Source organism: Pleurodeles waltl, chromosome 7, assembly GCF_031143425.1.
Source record: "Pleurodeles waltl isolate 20211129_DDA chromosome 7, aPleWal1.hap1.20221129, whole genome shotgun sequence".
NCBI lineage: Eukaryota > Metazoa > Chordata > Amphibia > Caudata > Salamandridae > Pleurodeles > Pleurodeles waltl.
In genome coordinates, this window is record NC_090446.1 from 102,718,901 (window position 1) to 102,735,659 (window position 16,759).

Here is a 16,759-nt window from a genome sequence, read left to right on the forward strand (position 1 = left end):
TTGTGTCAAACATTTTCCTTTATTCAGTTTCTATCTGGTGGCTCCTCATGTCGTTATATCAATTTTCGAAAAAAATGTACACTCCACTGACCAAGCCGGTGCCAGGAGGAGGCCACTGATGTTAAGATAAGTTTCCATTTACACAGAGTAGGAACCTCTCTCTTCTGGAATAGGACACGGTTCTTAAACTCTTAAGTTGTCTTTGACATTTTCCTAAAATCGTAGATTGATCCTGGGGAAACTCCTTGTTATCAGTTTTGAGTAAAATCAAGAGCCGAGTAATAGTTCCTTGCATCCTTGAAACCTAACATCCTTTACCTCTAATGTACGTACACAGAAGCTAACCCAGGCAGGCTCCTAGGGGGAAACAAAGTAGGGAAGATAAAAAAAAAAAAAACAAGCATGTGACTTTGGTCCATCATATACTTGAGCGAATATAGATATCAGTGAGCAGTAATGCGAGTTTGTTCTGATTATTATACCATGTTGCACTTAACACCCTTCTGGGAACGGACAGTTGTGGTGAGATCAGGAGACAGAAGAGTAGATTAGGGCTGGACAGTCAATTGAAATTCAGGAGTCAAAGAAATGGAGGTTGTTATTGAGAATGACAGCCCTTCACTAAGATGGGGGATTTTGAGAAAGAAGATCCAAAAGAAACCAATGAGTTCTAAAGTCTTAAAACCTCAGTACGTCATTATTCTGATGGATACAACTACATGTGGATTCCTCACTTTATGAATTCTCCCAATGTGCCAGCATTCAACAGAAACTTTCTTCTGAGCTCTTCACGTCGATGAGGATGTCACAATTCCATGGCTCCGCACTCAACTCCGTCTGACGTCATCGTGGCAATAAGAAGTCCTCGCCGGTGTGCTTATGTCAGTTCCCTATTTTCGAAGGTGTCTTATTGTACCTGTTACAATGTCTCCTCCTAAGAAGTCAGGGTTTAAACCTTGTCGTGAGTGCAGGGTCTTATGTCTGTCATGGACCCTTACGATGACTGTTTATGGTGCCTCAGTTTGGACCAAGACGTAGAAGAGTGCGCGTCCTGCGAAAGAATGAATCCGAAGGTGCTGAAGGAAAGAGAAGCTAAGCTCTTTTTAGCTAAGGTGCAGAAAGGACACAGAAGTCACAGAAAGTCCAAGACTATGGACTTGTCATCCCATAAGTCGTCGAGGTCACACAAGAAGTGGCGACAGCACGACTCTCTACGTCATTCTTCCAGAGCTCGATCTCGGTCTCCATCTAGACAGCGTCGTATGTCGTGGGAGGTTAGTCCTACTGTAACTCCCCAGCCTCAAAGTCCTCAGGCTTCTCCGGTGTCATCGCTCATCGAGGTGGTTGAGTCCCCAAGCGAGTCCTCACTTTTCGCCTGGGGTTCAGGAGTCGGTGGCACAGGTCCGACCCAAGTGCCGCATGAAGATCAAAGGTTTCCTTCCTTCCCGACTCCGGGAGCAGATCCGGCGGCGTTTCTGAATGCCATGTTCAGTATTTTTAATAAGGCTATGGCCCCTGCTGGTGCACCGGCTGGTCCCACGGATCCTTTGGCTTTCTCCTTGGGCTCTCCGGCTCCATACAAGGTGGCTCCGTTTGTGCCTTTTTATCAGGCTGAGGGTGCTGGTTCAGTGCCGATGACATCGCCTTATGGGCCGACGGCGCCGATGGAATCAACTCCAGCGCAGGATGGATCCCAGTCGGGAAGGAGTGCATCTCCCTCTTCTCCCTTACCGTGTCCATCTGTTTTGAAGCCGGTGTTGTCGACGTCAGCTAACTCTCTGTCGATGCCGAGGTTGGAGGCCAGGTTGAGTTCGCGGAGGACAGCGCTGAGGCTCTTGGAAGAGCAAGAGTACCAGAGACAGCTGTTGGAGGAAGGAGAGATTGCTGAGCCCTTGGGAGAATTTCATGGCCTGGACTCAGCTAGTGGGCTGGAAACTTCCTCCGAGTGTGATCTTTCATCCCCGGTGAAATTAACGGAAGAGGCGGCTTCCTTCCATTCTGTTATTAAGAAGGCTGAAGATTTTTTGGAGCTTCCATTGCCAGCTGCTGAAGTTAAAACAAACATTTTGACTGAAGTCTTACATCCTTCCTCTACTTCAGCTGAGCCCTTGCTCCCTTTCAATGATGCTCTTACGGAGCCTATTTTAGAGGTCTGGAGAAAGCCTGTTACATCGCCAGATGTGTCCAGAACTGTTGCAAGGAGGTACAGGGTTGCTCCTGGGAATCCAGGATTTTTGTCACAGCATCCGACTCCTGAGAGCTTGTTGGTCCAGGCTTCTTGTTCGGCTCGTTCTGTACAGGCTCCTTTCCTGTTACTCCATCGGACAGGGAGTCCTAGAGGATGGAGCAAGCGGCTAAGAAGATGTTCTCATCTTGCAGTATGGCCCTGAAATCGGTCAATGCTACCTGTGTGTTGGGTAGATACGTGCACGCCCTGATGGACATGGCTAGAGCTGTAGTACCTAACGTTCCAGAGGATATGCAGGGGCAGTCCAAGGAGCTCCTGTTGGGCACCCGAGCTACGGCCAAACAGATCATCCAGTCTGGTCTGGATACTAAAGACTCAGTGGCCAGGGCAATGGGTACTTCAGTCGCCACCAAGAGATATGCATGGCCAAGGTCTTCTGGGTTTTCGACAGATGTCCAGACAACTTTATTGGACCTCCCTTTCGACCGTGAAAAGTTGTTTGGGGCCAAAGCGGACTCTGCCTTGGAGTGCTTCAAAGATAGTAGGGCCACAGCAAAGTCTTTAGGACTGCAAGCTTCCACATCTACTCCTTTCAGATTATTTTGGAGGTTTAGGGGGTTTTGTCGTGGAGCCACTTATCGTGAAAGACCTCAATGCACGACTCAACAGTCTGCCAATCTTCCATATAGGTCTTTAAGAGGGCGTGAGGGTTAGGACACGAGGAGCCACCCAGCAGCACCATGCCTCATTCTCTTCCTTTGAGGGAGCAAAACAAGGAAAGCAGCCCTAGTTTTCCATCCATTTTAAGTCATGCTTCTCCCGTAGGGAGAAGGTTATTTCATTTTCTCCATGAGTGGGAGTTAGTCACATCAGACTCCTAGGTACTAAATATTGTGGGGAAAGGGTATGCCCTTCCCTTTCGGGAGTTTACCCCTACCATCCCTCCCCGTCCTTCGTTTTGTTCAGAAGATCATCTGTTGTTGCAGAAGGAGGTTCAAGTCCTTTTATCAAAAGGCGCAGTGGAATTGGTTCCAGAGCAGGAAAGGGGTCAGGGTTGCTATTCGAGATATTTCCTGATTCCCAAGAAGGATGGTCAAATGAGGCCTACCATGGATCTGAGGATTTTGAATTGGTTCCTCAAACAGGAGAAATTCAAGATACTGACTAGCGCAGGTGCTTCTGGCATTGAACAAAGAGGATTGGATGTTGTCTGTAGACTTACAGGATGCTTACTTTCATATCCCCATTCTCAAGTCACACAGGAAGTATCTCCGGTTTGTGATGGGGTCGCAACACTACCAGTTTGCGGTCCTTCATTTTGGTCTTACTTCCGCACCTCGAGTCTTTACAAAGGTGATGGCAGTGGTTGCAGCAAATCTCAGAAGGAAGGGAATAACTGTATCCCCTTACCTGGACGATTCGCTGATCAAAGCCAAGACCCCAGAGCTTGTGCTGTATCACCTTCAAATGACAACGCAGTTGTTGTTCAGTCTGGGCTTTTAGGTAAACGTGCCCAGGTCTCACCTGGAGCCCTCTCAACGCCTCCTATTCATAGGGGCAGTACTGGATACAACATTTAATTAGGCCTATCCTCCACCTCAGCGAATCCTGTACATTCAGGCGTTGATTCCAATGTTTCAAAATGGAGCGGTTGTTCCAGTCCTAAAGGTCCTACGTCTGCTCGATCTGTTCAGTTCTTGCATTCTGTTGGTCACTCATGCATGTTGGCGCATGAGGGCTCTCCAGTGGTGCCTCCACAAGCAGTGGTTTCAACACAAAGGGGATCTCGAAGAGTCAATAACTATCTCCAGAGATGCTGCAAAGGATCTAAGATGGTGGGCTGTGGATGGCAACTTTTCCCAAGGAAGGCTGTTTTGTCTACCACCTCCAGTGGCCATGGTCATAACGGATGCTTCCACTCTAGGGTGGAGTGCTCATCTGGGGGACCTGGAGATCAAAGGTCGTTGGTCTCCAGTGGGATAGATGTTTCACATCAATCTGTTAGAATTGCAGGCGATACTTCTGGCTCTCAAGGCCTTACTCCCGTCCCTTCATGGTTAGTCAGTTCAAGTCTTGAAGGACAACACTACTGCGATGATGCCCTCTTCGGGCAGACCTTCTCTCGTAGTCGCAGGGGTAGGTTCTACACCCCCACCTCCAGAGCCAGCACCTACATGCCTGGAGATTGAACGGGGCAATCTGAGTTCTTTTTTTCTCTCCCGCCAGAAGTGGTGGGTGTTATCTTATCGGCCAGGTGACATTCCACCAAGACTGTTTATGCCGGCAGATGGGCAAAATTTGTGACTTGGTCTGGAGAGAGACAAATTGATCCCTTGAAAGCCCATTTGTCTGATCTTTGCCTTTACTTTAGCACAGAAGGGTTGTGCACAGAAGGGTTGTGCAGTTGCGACTGTCAAGGGCTATTTATAAGCAATGTCGGCCTTTTTGTGCCTTCCTGATCAACCTTCCTTGTTCAAATCGCCTATAGTTGTTAGGTTCTTGATAGGTCTAACGAATAAGTTTCCTCCCACTCCGTTTCTCATGCCTCAGTGGGATTTAAATTTGGTTTTGACTTTTTTAATTGCTTCACCGTTTGAACCTATGCATTCTTTTTCTTTAAGGTTGTTGGTCTTAAAGACAGTTTTCCTTGTTGCTATCACATCCGCTAGGCGTGTGAGTGATCTTCAGACTCTTAGGCCCATATTTAAACTTTTTTTAGTACCGCGTTTGCCCCGCTTTTTGATGCAAAAACGGCGCAAACTTACAAAATACAATAGTATTTTGCAAGTTTGCGACGATTTTGCGTAAAAAAATTACGCAAATGCAGCGCTAAAAAAGTATAAATATGGGCCTTAGTGTCAAACCTCCCTTTACGTCATTCTATGCTCACAGAGTGGTGCTGAGAACGAGGGTGGCTTTCCTCCCTAAGGTTGTCGCTCCTTTCCATATGGAGCAGTCTATTACTCTTTCATCCTTCTATCCTCCTCCTCACCCTTCAAAAGAGGAAGAAAGACTCCATCACTTAGACTCAAAGGGCTCTCAGTTTCTATGTTGAAAGGACAAAGGACTTTCGTTTGGATGCCCAACTCTTCATTGGATATGTGGGCAAGATGTAAGGCAGAGCTGTCCATAAAAGAACCATATCCAGGTGGGTCATTCTTTGCATTAAGATCTATTATTCATTGGCAACGAAAGTTCCTCCTGAGTGTATTAGAGCTCATTCCACCAGGGCTAAGTCTGCCACTTCGGCATTGGCTAAAGGTGTTCCTGTAGTGGATATTTCCACGACAGCAACTTAGGCTTCCCTCCATACTTTTGCGAAGCATTATTGGTTGGATTTGGAAGTTAGGAGGGACGGACATTTTGCACATTCTGTGCTGCAGGATTTCTTGGTGTGACCAGTCAGGCACCTGCCTCCGAGTGCGGTACTGCTTTGGGACTCTATTGATAAGGTCAGGAATCCACAGGTAGTTGTATCCATCAGAAGAACAGGTTACTTACCTTTGGTAACGTTTTTTTCTGGTGGATACAGTAGCTACCTGTGGATTCCTCACAGTCCCACCAGCCTCTCCGTTGCCTGTCAGGTCATACCAAGTCTTCTTTATTATAAATGTATGTATGTTTTTGATTATGCAATATATATATATATATATATATTTCTGTGTGTGTGTGTGTGTGCTTTCATGAGGTCGGTTTTCACCTGTTCACCTCAAAGGCACGTAAAAAAGGGTGAAACTGACATCAGCACACTGGCGAGGACTTCTTATTTCCACAATGACGTCAGACGGAGTCGCGTGCAAAGCTGTGTAGTTGTGATGTCCTCCTCGACGTGAAGAGCTGGAAAGAAAGTTTCTGTCGAATGCTGGCTCATTGGGAGAATTCATAAGGTGAGGAATCCACAGGTAGCTACTGGTTCCACCAGAAAAAAACATTACGGAAGTTAAGTAACTTGTCCTCCAGGAGTTAAATCACCGCTTTTGTTATACTCCATATCTTATGCCTTCCTATTCTTATGACAATATATAGAACATAGAGTGGAAGCTAACAATATATATTATATATATATAAATATATATACATTAACAAGAAGGCCCTTATACCTTTACTGGTGAATTATCTGGCCATCACTTCTCTTGTATGTCTTTACGTTCCTTATGCTTCCACGCCCCCTCCCCCCCCCACACCTTTTTCTGTCACAGGAATTTTATCCTTAGTGACATTATGTCATTGCAGGTACTTTTTCTAAAATTTTGGACCTGGAAGCCCATTTAATATGTGGGCTACACTAGTTGCTTGATTAATACCAGTGTTTTCTCTCTACCCATTCCTTTACAACTGCATTGAAATCCTACATTCACGAAATCTGGAGAGGTACTAACAGATCAATTTTTATTATCAACTTAATAATCAGAATGGGAAATTTGAATTATGATCACAATAAGCCTGTGCCGATCAATCACCTAACTATGTCCAAGCATTTTTTATATTGGTATATTCATAAGCATGCTCCCCCACCAATTTATTTCTCCCTCTAACTTCAAATGGGTTGCACATATAGCCATAAGGATGAGGACATTATCGGGAACCACACTGTGCACTCACACAATATGAACTTTTATTGAATTATGTAAGAACTATTTTTTAGTTCAAATTTAGTTTGGAGAAAGCCCTAGGCCTGCAGTCCTTGATAGGGCAAACCACGTGTTAACTACACATCTAAAAACCTACAGGTGATGACTATTGTTTTTAAGTGTTGCTTATGAGCTCCGATGTTGCCTGAAATTTCTTTGGTTTGTATCTAGTGCTCACTAATGCAAGTCTTATATATCTAACATCAGTTGAGGTATGTGCAAATACTTAATCTAACTAGGTTAAATAGCTTTACCCAGATCTGATGCACATGCCATAACAAATTTTGACCATAGTTTAATTAAGCTACAGATTGGGTATTTTAGGGCAAGTGGGCTTATTAAGCTCGCCCTTTCCCCACTTCAATATGAGATCATGAAAGAAACAGAATAAAAAGAAAAAGTAATGGACTTAGAAAAACTAAAAGAATAGTGAAGAGCACAAAAAGAAAAAAAGAAGGAACAAAAGAAAGGAATAAGAAAAAGTAGAAGGTATCTTAAGAACCCCGGTAACCCAGCCTGTCTGCAATAACATGTCATCATTAATACTTTCACCAGCAGGGTAAAACAAATATCAGTGTGTACACACAGCATCCTTCTGTACTCCAGTATTGGAACTTTCATAGATTCACATGCTTGAATCATTCCCGTCATCGAAATGGGAGTCCCCCACCTTTGAAAAGATAATGTCTACATAGACATAATAATAAAAGAGGCCTATTGCCCTACTGTTAAGTAACCTCTCCAAGTCGTTATGGAAAAAAGGACCAAACTGCTGAGTCCTCCAATCAGGTGATCTCACCCTCTAGAGCCCTCCTGAGAGAAGCTCCAGTACCTCAGATTTTCTACTGCACGTCGTGCTAGTGGGTCTCCACAGAACTCTGCTCTTTCTTTTCCAGTTTGGGAATAGATTTATCACCACAACTTACTTTCTTATTGTCTTAGAGTGCTGTTTTCACAATTAACACCACTGGATTGACATTATCTTCAAATAGTCTGACAAGGCGAAAAAAGATTACTTCAGAGCCTGCAGTATGTCTGAGAAGAAAAAACTTCATTCTGAAGACCCACACAAAGACTGTATATATTGCCTCTATCCTGATCACTCTGCAAACAAATGCAAGCTATGTTGTACCGTTTCTTCTAAAACTCTAAAGGATAGAGGAAAGACTGCTTATATGGCTCCAAAAATTGAAAACAAGTAAAATCCCTGTCTCAGATTCAGACAGTGATGAGTCTTCATGGTGTTCAAAAAATGTCTCAGAAAAGACAATGATCGCCTCATTCAGAAAAGGGTTCAGAACAGCCCTCTAAAGCTTTGAAAAAGACCTCACAGGCTGCACCCTATCAACATCACCTCACGAAGTAAAATATTCCTCAGAAAAATCAAAACACCGGCCTTCTACTTTTAAAAAGCCTTCTTCAGCTCCTTCAAGTGACATACCGCTGACAACACCACCGCCGACGAGGTCGTCGTTGTCAACACCATCGTCGACGAAGACTTATACTACGCCAGTATCGACGACAACAACATCCACTGTATCCAGCCTGTCGACCATTGCTTCCTCCTCGTCAACGACGTCCATGTCGACGGTATCTAAGACCAGACCTTTGACGCTGAAGATAAAGTTGTCATTGTCGAAGCCATCGACGACCATTCCACCGAAGATGACCAGTGGCGGATCCTCGTATATGGAGACAACTCGGTCGACAGCCTCAGTGTCAGCACCGTTGACGAAGAAAAGAATCAAGGATTCAAATAGGAAAGAACACTTGTCGCCGCATACCACGTCTCCAGGTAAAGTCACTCCCTTACTCCCAGCCCATCTATTGGATGAAGATTCGGATGACGATGGACCATTTGGAGCATCTCATAGTCCTTCTCAGCTTCACGTCAAGTATCAAAAGAACGAAGACAAATATAGCCAACATTATGACAAACAATATTATTCTCCTCAACGACCAAGGAAGTGTACCAGTGTATTCCAACTTGCCTTATCATGGATCTCCAACTTATGTTGTCAGACTATAAAAAGAGATTCCCGTCAACACCACAGCTAGACAAAATCCCAGGGGAATCTCTTCTGACCCTACCTCATCCCTCCACCCCAGTGCCAAGACCTATGCCTTTGCCAAGATCAGTGAGAAGTATCCCACAGAGAGCTTTTGTACAGGTTACAGACTCCTCAGATGATGAAAGGGAAGAAGGAGAGCTCCATGACACACAATCTGAATGGGACATCTATGTAATACCAACTCCATCATCTCCATCACCTACTCCTGTAGATTCACCTCCAGAAGACATTGGGGGTTTCCATAATCTGCTAGAAAGAACAGCAAAAAGATGTGCGTTGCCAGTGCCATCTAAACAAGTGGACTGCTTCCTCTATGATTTTAAGGACCCATTTCGAAGAAATGTGCGATCCATGCCCATAGTAAGTTACATTTGGGAGGAAGGTTTAAAAGTGATGAAAAACCCAGCTACTGTCACTGCTGTCTTGCCAAGATTAGAAAAAATGTATAAAGCCACAGAAGACGCTCCATCCTGCCTAACTGGGAATCCGAAACCAGACTCAGTAATAACTCAGGCAGCGTAGAGACATTCGAAGAATCCGTCAGAACCTATTACAGCACCTCCAGACAAAGAGGGAAAGAGGCTAGACACTTCTTTCAAAAATGGCGAGAAATTACATCTGACCAGTGGGTATTAAAAATAGTGCCATTCGGCCACACCTTGGAATTCACCCAAATTCCACACACCTCCATTCAAAAACATCTAAAACAGCTCCGGTTAGAGGTCAGGACCATGTTAATGAAAGGAGCAATAGCGAGAGTCCCTTCTTCGCAGCAGGGGAAAGGATTATACTCCCGTGTTTTTTCTAATATGCAAGAACTGGAGAGAATGGCACCCTATCCTCGACCTCAGTGATCTCAACAAGCACCTCGAGCGCCAAACTTTTCGTATGGTCACATTACAGGAGATTCTCCTCTGTAAGAACCACAGAGACTTTATGACAATCCTGGATCTACAGGATTCATACTTTCATATCCCAGTCTCACCTACCCACAGAATTTCCCTTTGCTTTACAGTAGCTAGCAGCCATTTCTAGTTGAAAGTTCTTCCGTTTGGCCTCAAATCGGCCCCCAGAATATTCACAAAGTGTCTAGTGCCAGTAGCAGCTTGGCTGAGAAAGCAAAAACACCAGATTTGTTCATATTATACTACTACTATAATACTGGAGAACTATAGTTATAGGTAAGAAACTTATTTTCTTCACTACCAGTAGTACCAGCGCTGGTAATGCCGCTTATTGTGAAACTTTGTGTGCAACTGTCATTATTAGTGTGCTACACCCCGGAATGGACTCTTTACTAGTACTGATTACCTATCTAAAGTAAAACTGTGTAAGTGTTACCAGTCATTTTTATTTGCAGAAACATATGGATAATCTCCCATTATCAACAACCACTCCTCTACGCAACCAGCTTCTAACACTCTTCCATGGCCTTCCAAACCAGTACCCGGGTATGCCCATTGGGTCAAGAGTGCAGTTAATCAGCTATCCAAAGTGAACATTGGAACCCTGCCTCGATCCTATGAGGAAATAGCATTGTTTCTTCAGGACCAAAATATGCTCTACCGGTGGTGGTTAACTCTACAGCTTGTAGACCGTGTAGCAGAGAAAGAAATGAACAAGGGAATGTGATCTCTGTTTTGCTGATAGTGTACCATACAATCTCTTCCCATCAAGAAGTGAAGACCATAAGTGCACATCAGTGGCTAAACATGTCACAGACATTGTTTGAACCATCTTCTGCCATGAGCTGGACCTGATACTCCTAACAGAATCATGGCTAAACCAGTCCTCCACTCCCCTCTTAGATATAATTGTTCCCCCGAACTTCACCATTAAAAGGTCTAGACAGTCAGCAGAGGCAGGGAGGAGGAATGGCAGTCATCCACCGAAACTCAATACAAATAAAGCTCTTCCTAGTTGATGACCCTTCCTCCTGCAAATAAATGAGAGTAGAAAGCTTCAAAGCAAGCAGATCAGTAACTAAACTGCACCTTATATATCACCCCAGGAGACAACTAGTTGTTCTTTTAATAAATTATGTAAACCCTTACAGTGCGCTCCATGCAACACCACAGCCCCATATTTGTAGGCAATTTCAACCTACACTGGAATGATGGTGATAAACCTCTGGTATCCACTGTATACTACTTCATCACCAATCAAAGCCTTGTGCAAGGCAGCACCGACCCGACACCTGCCAAAGGTGCCATCCTGGATCTAATCATCTCCAAGAAAGGAGCCATAAACATTTATTCTACAGTCCCATCTGACTGATCAGATCATCAAATCTTTATTCACATGCCAACAAAGGCATAGAAGTCTTTATGTCAAGGGATCAAAGCCACATATTGGATCAGGGACATTATAATTTTTTCCCTATTCCGAAGGAACCTCACTCCTGCACCCCCAAGCCGACTGCTAGGAGTGCAAGAAATAATCGGTCATTATAACCAACAATGATGGACTCTAGTGGCCTCACTTCGACTCAAAAGACAAAAACACAAAAGAGGTCATCCCTTGTTCAACCAACACTTAAACAAAGAACAGAAGGCTTTAAGACTTGCGGAGAGATCATGGGGACATAAGCGCTCAGCGACACACCTAAACTATAACAGGAGAGTAGAAGCAATTACAGAATTAACATATGGAATGCCAAAACATCCTTCTTCAAATCCCAAATCGACAAAACTAAAAGAAGTCAGAGAAAACTCTTCAAACTTGTCAACTGACAAACTGTAACCATAAATCCCACCATGGACATGAGCGATGGGTAGAACCTTGTGATGTTTTCTCTTCCTTTTTCGAAGAGAATATACTGAAAATCGAAGAGTAAATGACACTCTACATGGACACAAGCCATCTGTCCCAGGTAAAATGAGTCAACCAGTGAGAAGGCCGATACTACCAATGACCCCTGGATATCCAAAAATGAAGCTTTTTGGAACCAGTTTAAAATCTTCAATGAAGATGATATCAATAACATCATAGTGTCAACAAAACCAACCACACACTCCAACTATCCCTTTCTCTTCCATGATCACTAAGGACCTCAGGAAACCGGGTTTCCCCTTCTGGACTCAAATTGTTAATGCCTCACTAACGCCAGGAGAAATCCCTGACTGCTTACAGATTGGGCAAGTAAATAGGATCTTGAGAAGGACAGATGCTGATGCTGATCTTAAACAATTTTCGTCCAGTCCCAATCATCCCCTTACTTGCAAAACTGTGAGAATAATTCATACACTATCACCTCTGTCAACACATTGAACAGTTCAATCAGTATGACAAGTTCAAATCTGGATTCAGGCCTAAACACAGTATGAAAACAGCTATCCTACTCATCATTGATGATGCTATCAAAATCCTGGACCATAGCAATTCCTGCCTAGTCATACTCCTTGATCTATCATCAGCATTCAACAGGGTCAATCACAACACTCTCCAAGCCCGACTTGAACAGAGAATGGGACTATCTGGTAATGTGCTCAAATTATTAACTTCTTGTCTGTATTTCATACAACAAGTGAAAAAGGATCGCTCTCTATCTAATGAATCCCTATTTAGATGTGGAGTCCCTTTAGATTTCATTATCTCTCCCACACTCTTAATCCTTTATATGGAACCACTGACAGAGATATTCTAGAATGAGAACACTATCTACCACATGTATGGTTATGACACCCAGCTTTACCTAAAAATGTCCTCCATGGAATGCAGGAGTGTGAGCCCCTCTGACAAGGCTTAAGAAATATCGTTGGCCAACAAACATTAAGAACGACTATATTTGTATTTATATATACATTGTCACAGGAATATATATGTTCTGTAATGGATGTATAAAACACTTTAGATAAAAAATAACATAAATAAATGCCTCACAGGTTAATAACAATCGGTCTGAGTCACAGATGTGATATGCCCTTTTGAGTAAGTTTACAGTTTTGAGTAAGTTGACCTCTTTTCACTATACTTTTGTAGCAACTTACACTTTTGTAGTAACTTAAGTTTTTATGGTAAATCCATACCCACTGATACTGCAGCAGCCTCCAATAAAAAATAATTAAGGTAGGGACTTTAAGTAAAACCTCAAATGAAATAACCTTACAATAAATTAGATTATTTAAAATAGTTAAAATATAAATAAATATTCATTAATGTTGTAAAATATATAACAATAATACATATTGATTATCTAATATTTATTAGCTATAACTATATAGATGTCATGATAGATTTGATATAGGCTGAACATGCCCGACTGCAGACTGAATTTTAGCTCTAGAACAAACAGTGGATCATTTAAACCCTACTGCAAAATTGTGGTGGTTTCAGAACGTGTATTCCTGTTGTGCGTAGGATTAAATGATGTATATTTTTCAGCTATGCCCTAAACTCAAATCAGTCCTTCGATGGACTCGAAGCAATCCTCTTGCAAGGTTCTCTGCTTCATGCCCTAATACCTTTTATCAGAATAACTACAGTGATGCAAGAGACCACATTCTGAGAGATGTTAGACTCTGAAGCTCTGGAAACTTCAGGTTAGAGATCTATATAACAGCCTCTGAGAGATCAAAACCCCAAATACATATTTCTTCACTTCAGGGGGACAGCTGCTGTGGACTTATGAATTTGAAAGTCCAGATTTGCAAGTACTCCTATGGGAACAATACCTTTATGATTATATCCCTGGTGAAAGTAAAAAAGAATGAATAGCTAGTTGTGCTGCAGAGCGTATTAGGTACAATACAAATGTGCAGTGTTAGACCTGACAGCCTTCCTCCAAACTTTTTGCCTGCTTGCCTCATACATTTGATGATTATTTTTGTGGAACTTGGGACTCTGAGCATTTTACCACTGCCAAGCAGTGCTAAAGTGCATGTCTCCTAAAACATGGTTTGATTGATATACCCACACTTGACACATTTAATTCACCTGTAAGTCCCTAGTACCGTGCACTGCATGTGCCCCGAGCCTGTAAATAAAATGCTGCTAGTGGGACTGTGTGTGCCACCCACTCAAGTAGCCCTTAAATATGTCTCAGCCCTGCCATTGCAGAGCCTGTGTGTGATGTTTACACGGCTTTGTTGAGTTGGCATTTAAAACCTCTTGCCAAGCCTAAACTCCCCTTTGTTACACATAAGTCACCACTAAGAGAGGCCATTGGTAGCCTATAGGACAGGGTGCCTTGTAACTAAAAGGTAGGACATGTACTTTTATGTTTTACATGTCCTGGTAGTGAAAAACTCCCAAATTCGTTTTTCACTACTGGGAGAGCATCCCCTCTAATAGGTTAACATTGGGATTCCTTTTTGAATTTAATAAGCTGTAATTCCTAATTGAGAAGGAGCAACTGTATCATGCTTAGTACCTATGGGATTGTAATGACAAATCCTGTTTAATGGTAAAGTTGAATTTATCATTACAATTTTGAAAATGTCACTTTTAAAAAGCTGGCATTTTTCTGCTCTTAGCTCTGTGTGCATGCAGCCCATCCCCAATATATGTCTGGGGTGTGGTGACAGCTGGTTTCCTGCATTCCCTATAGACTCTTGCATGGCCTTATCTGAAAACAAGTGTGTCCTTCTTTTGTCCCAAACGCAATAATCAAGTTTCATTTAAATCAGTGAATAATTGTTATTTTTTCTCAATTTAGAGCAATACTTTCTTTGCTGAGGAAATGCGACACTGCCTTGGTTTTCAGAATCTATAAAAACCCACTGTATAATTTATGACCTATTCATAAATTATGGTGAATGTGTGCTAGTCAAGGGACTGGCTGATACCAATATTACAAAGTGGATAGCTTCCTGCATTTCACAATCTCAGATGACACACTTTCCTGTTGATCATTATGTGAACTAATGCAATACCACATCTTTACTAAGCACTGCTGTGTGGATTCTGACCCAAGGGCTCAGTCTAGGTTTCTTCCTATCAGACCTTTTTGTTTGAATAGTAATAATCTGCCTTTCTGTCACACTTGGGCACTGCTTAATTATTTTAATGGTGGTAATATAAGGGGAGGGTACTGGAAAATAGAGAAGTAACACTATTGTATGCTATAATAATGACCTTATTTGATACACAGAGATAATGGAGTATTCTTTGAGTACATTCATCACCTACAACAATATGTTGCCTGTCTTTCGGTATCTGATAGCGTCTTCAAGAATATAAATAGCTAAAAAAAATCCACTTGTGTGAGGATTGTGACTCAGTGCAAACGGAGAGTGCATAGTGAATGATGCCACTTAGAACTATTTGAATATTTAAGTGGCCAACCGCAGTGTAGCAGAGGTTTGTTGTTACATCTACCTTCTGGTCTGGTTCTTTGTGATTTGTTGTAACTTTTACTCATGCACCATTCTAAATATACTGAGGAATCTGCACACTGGGTTTAGGAAAACTGCCCCATGCCTGGTAACCTAGATGTCTGTTGTCAGAGTAAAAGTTGCTCATATTTTCAGAGAAAGTGTCATTCGCCAGAGTCTGTTTTACTTAGGATTTTCCATATCACTGGCTATTTACTTTTAATTGTAATCAAATATGTAGACATTTTTAGTGAGGTTCTCCACAATAACAGGTCATGGCTCATATCCACCCCTACATTATGACAGCTGTTAGTTATGTGGAATGTGCCTTTGGTTTTTAAATGCCTGCTGACAGGATTCAAAGTCCAAGATTACAATATCCTTGTACAGTTTATCAGGGGTCCAGCCTCCGGTTTTAAAGCTGTGTCGTGGTTTTTAAGTACTTCACAGTCATCATATTTGTTATTTGCTGTGAAGGCTACAAATCAGGGTATCTTAAACAGTCTGTATTTGAATGTAAGCTGAGGACCGGGATTAAGACGCATGGCTTGTCCCACAAACCTTCTCAAGTCTCCGCAGCAAAGCTTTCACAACAGAAGGTGGATCACTTAGCTCTAAAACTGTTCTCCATTCTTTACCATCTCAGCTCATTTACCAACAACTCTTAGAAGATTGGAATGTTGGGAGCTCCATTGAAGAGAAAGGAGTGCGCTGGGCTTCAAATGACCAGTAAAAGCATGGAGCTCCAACATTCCAATGTTTTTCACACAGCAGCAGCTGTGAACAAAGGCCTTACGGAGCCTGAGGGGATTTCAGTCCCCATGGGCTCCGTGAGGCCTTTGTTTTATTTGTGAGAACATTCTTCCCTCTAGGGGCGGAATGTTCAAATAACCTTATGGCCATTCCTAGCAGGGCTATACTGGCCATTAATGTCCTGCTGCCTTGTTAAAGGTCCTCGCCATTGGCTCGGGCCTTTAACGCTGGAGCAGGCCTTTAATAGCCAGTATAGACGCTATGGTGGGCTATAAGGCTGTAACAAGTGTCTGTGTTCCTTGCACCAGTATACTGTTGAATAGCTGACTAGAGAGACAGTGCATTATTGTAGTGATATAGGTAGGGTAGATTGATTATGAATATACTTTGCTGATAGATGTCTTGTCAACTTAGAAGTATTAAATCTGTTCATTGATATAATTTGCAGTGGAGCCGATGATGTAAGCATCTAGTTAAAGAAATGACTATGGGCCCAATGTATCAAGCTCCCGGTTTGCATTTCTTAAATAGCGAAATTTAAGAAATGCAAAATGGGATGTATGAAATTTGCAATTGGGTAATTGCGATTTTCTAAAATTCACAATTGCTATTACTGAATCGCAATTAGAGAATGGGACTCCATTCATCCCTATGGGCCTGTAGGCCCATAGGTGCGATTGGTTTTGCATTTACCAATTTGCGAATTCCAGTTAGGAATTCGCAAATTAGGTAATGCAAACCCCAGGGTGCTGGGGCCTAATGCCCTCTCTGATGCAGCCCAAGAAAATATTTGTAGACATG

The 16,759-nt window shown here is 42.7% G+C and overlaps 1 protein-coding gene across 1 annotated transcript in view; it reads left to right on the top strand.

Moving 5' to 3' along the window:
* SLCO4A1 (solute carrier organic anion transporter family member 4A1) overlaps window positions 1-16,759 on the top strand; it is a 414,240-nt gene that overhangs the window by 389,356 nt on the left and 8,125 nt on the right. The window lies entirely within an intron of this gene.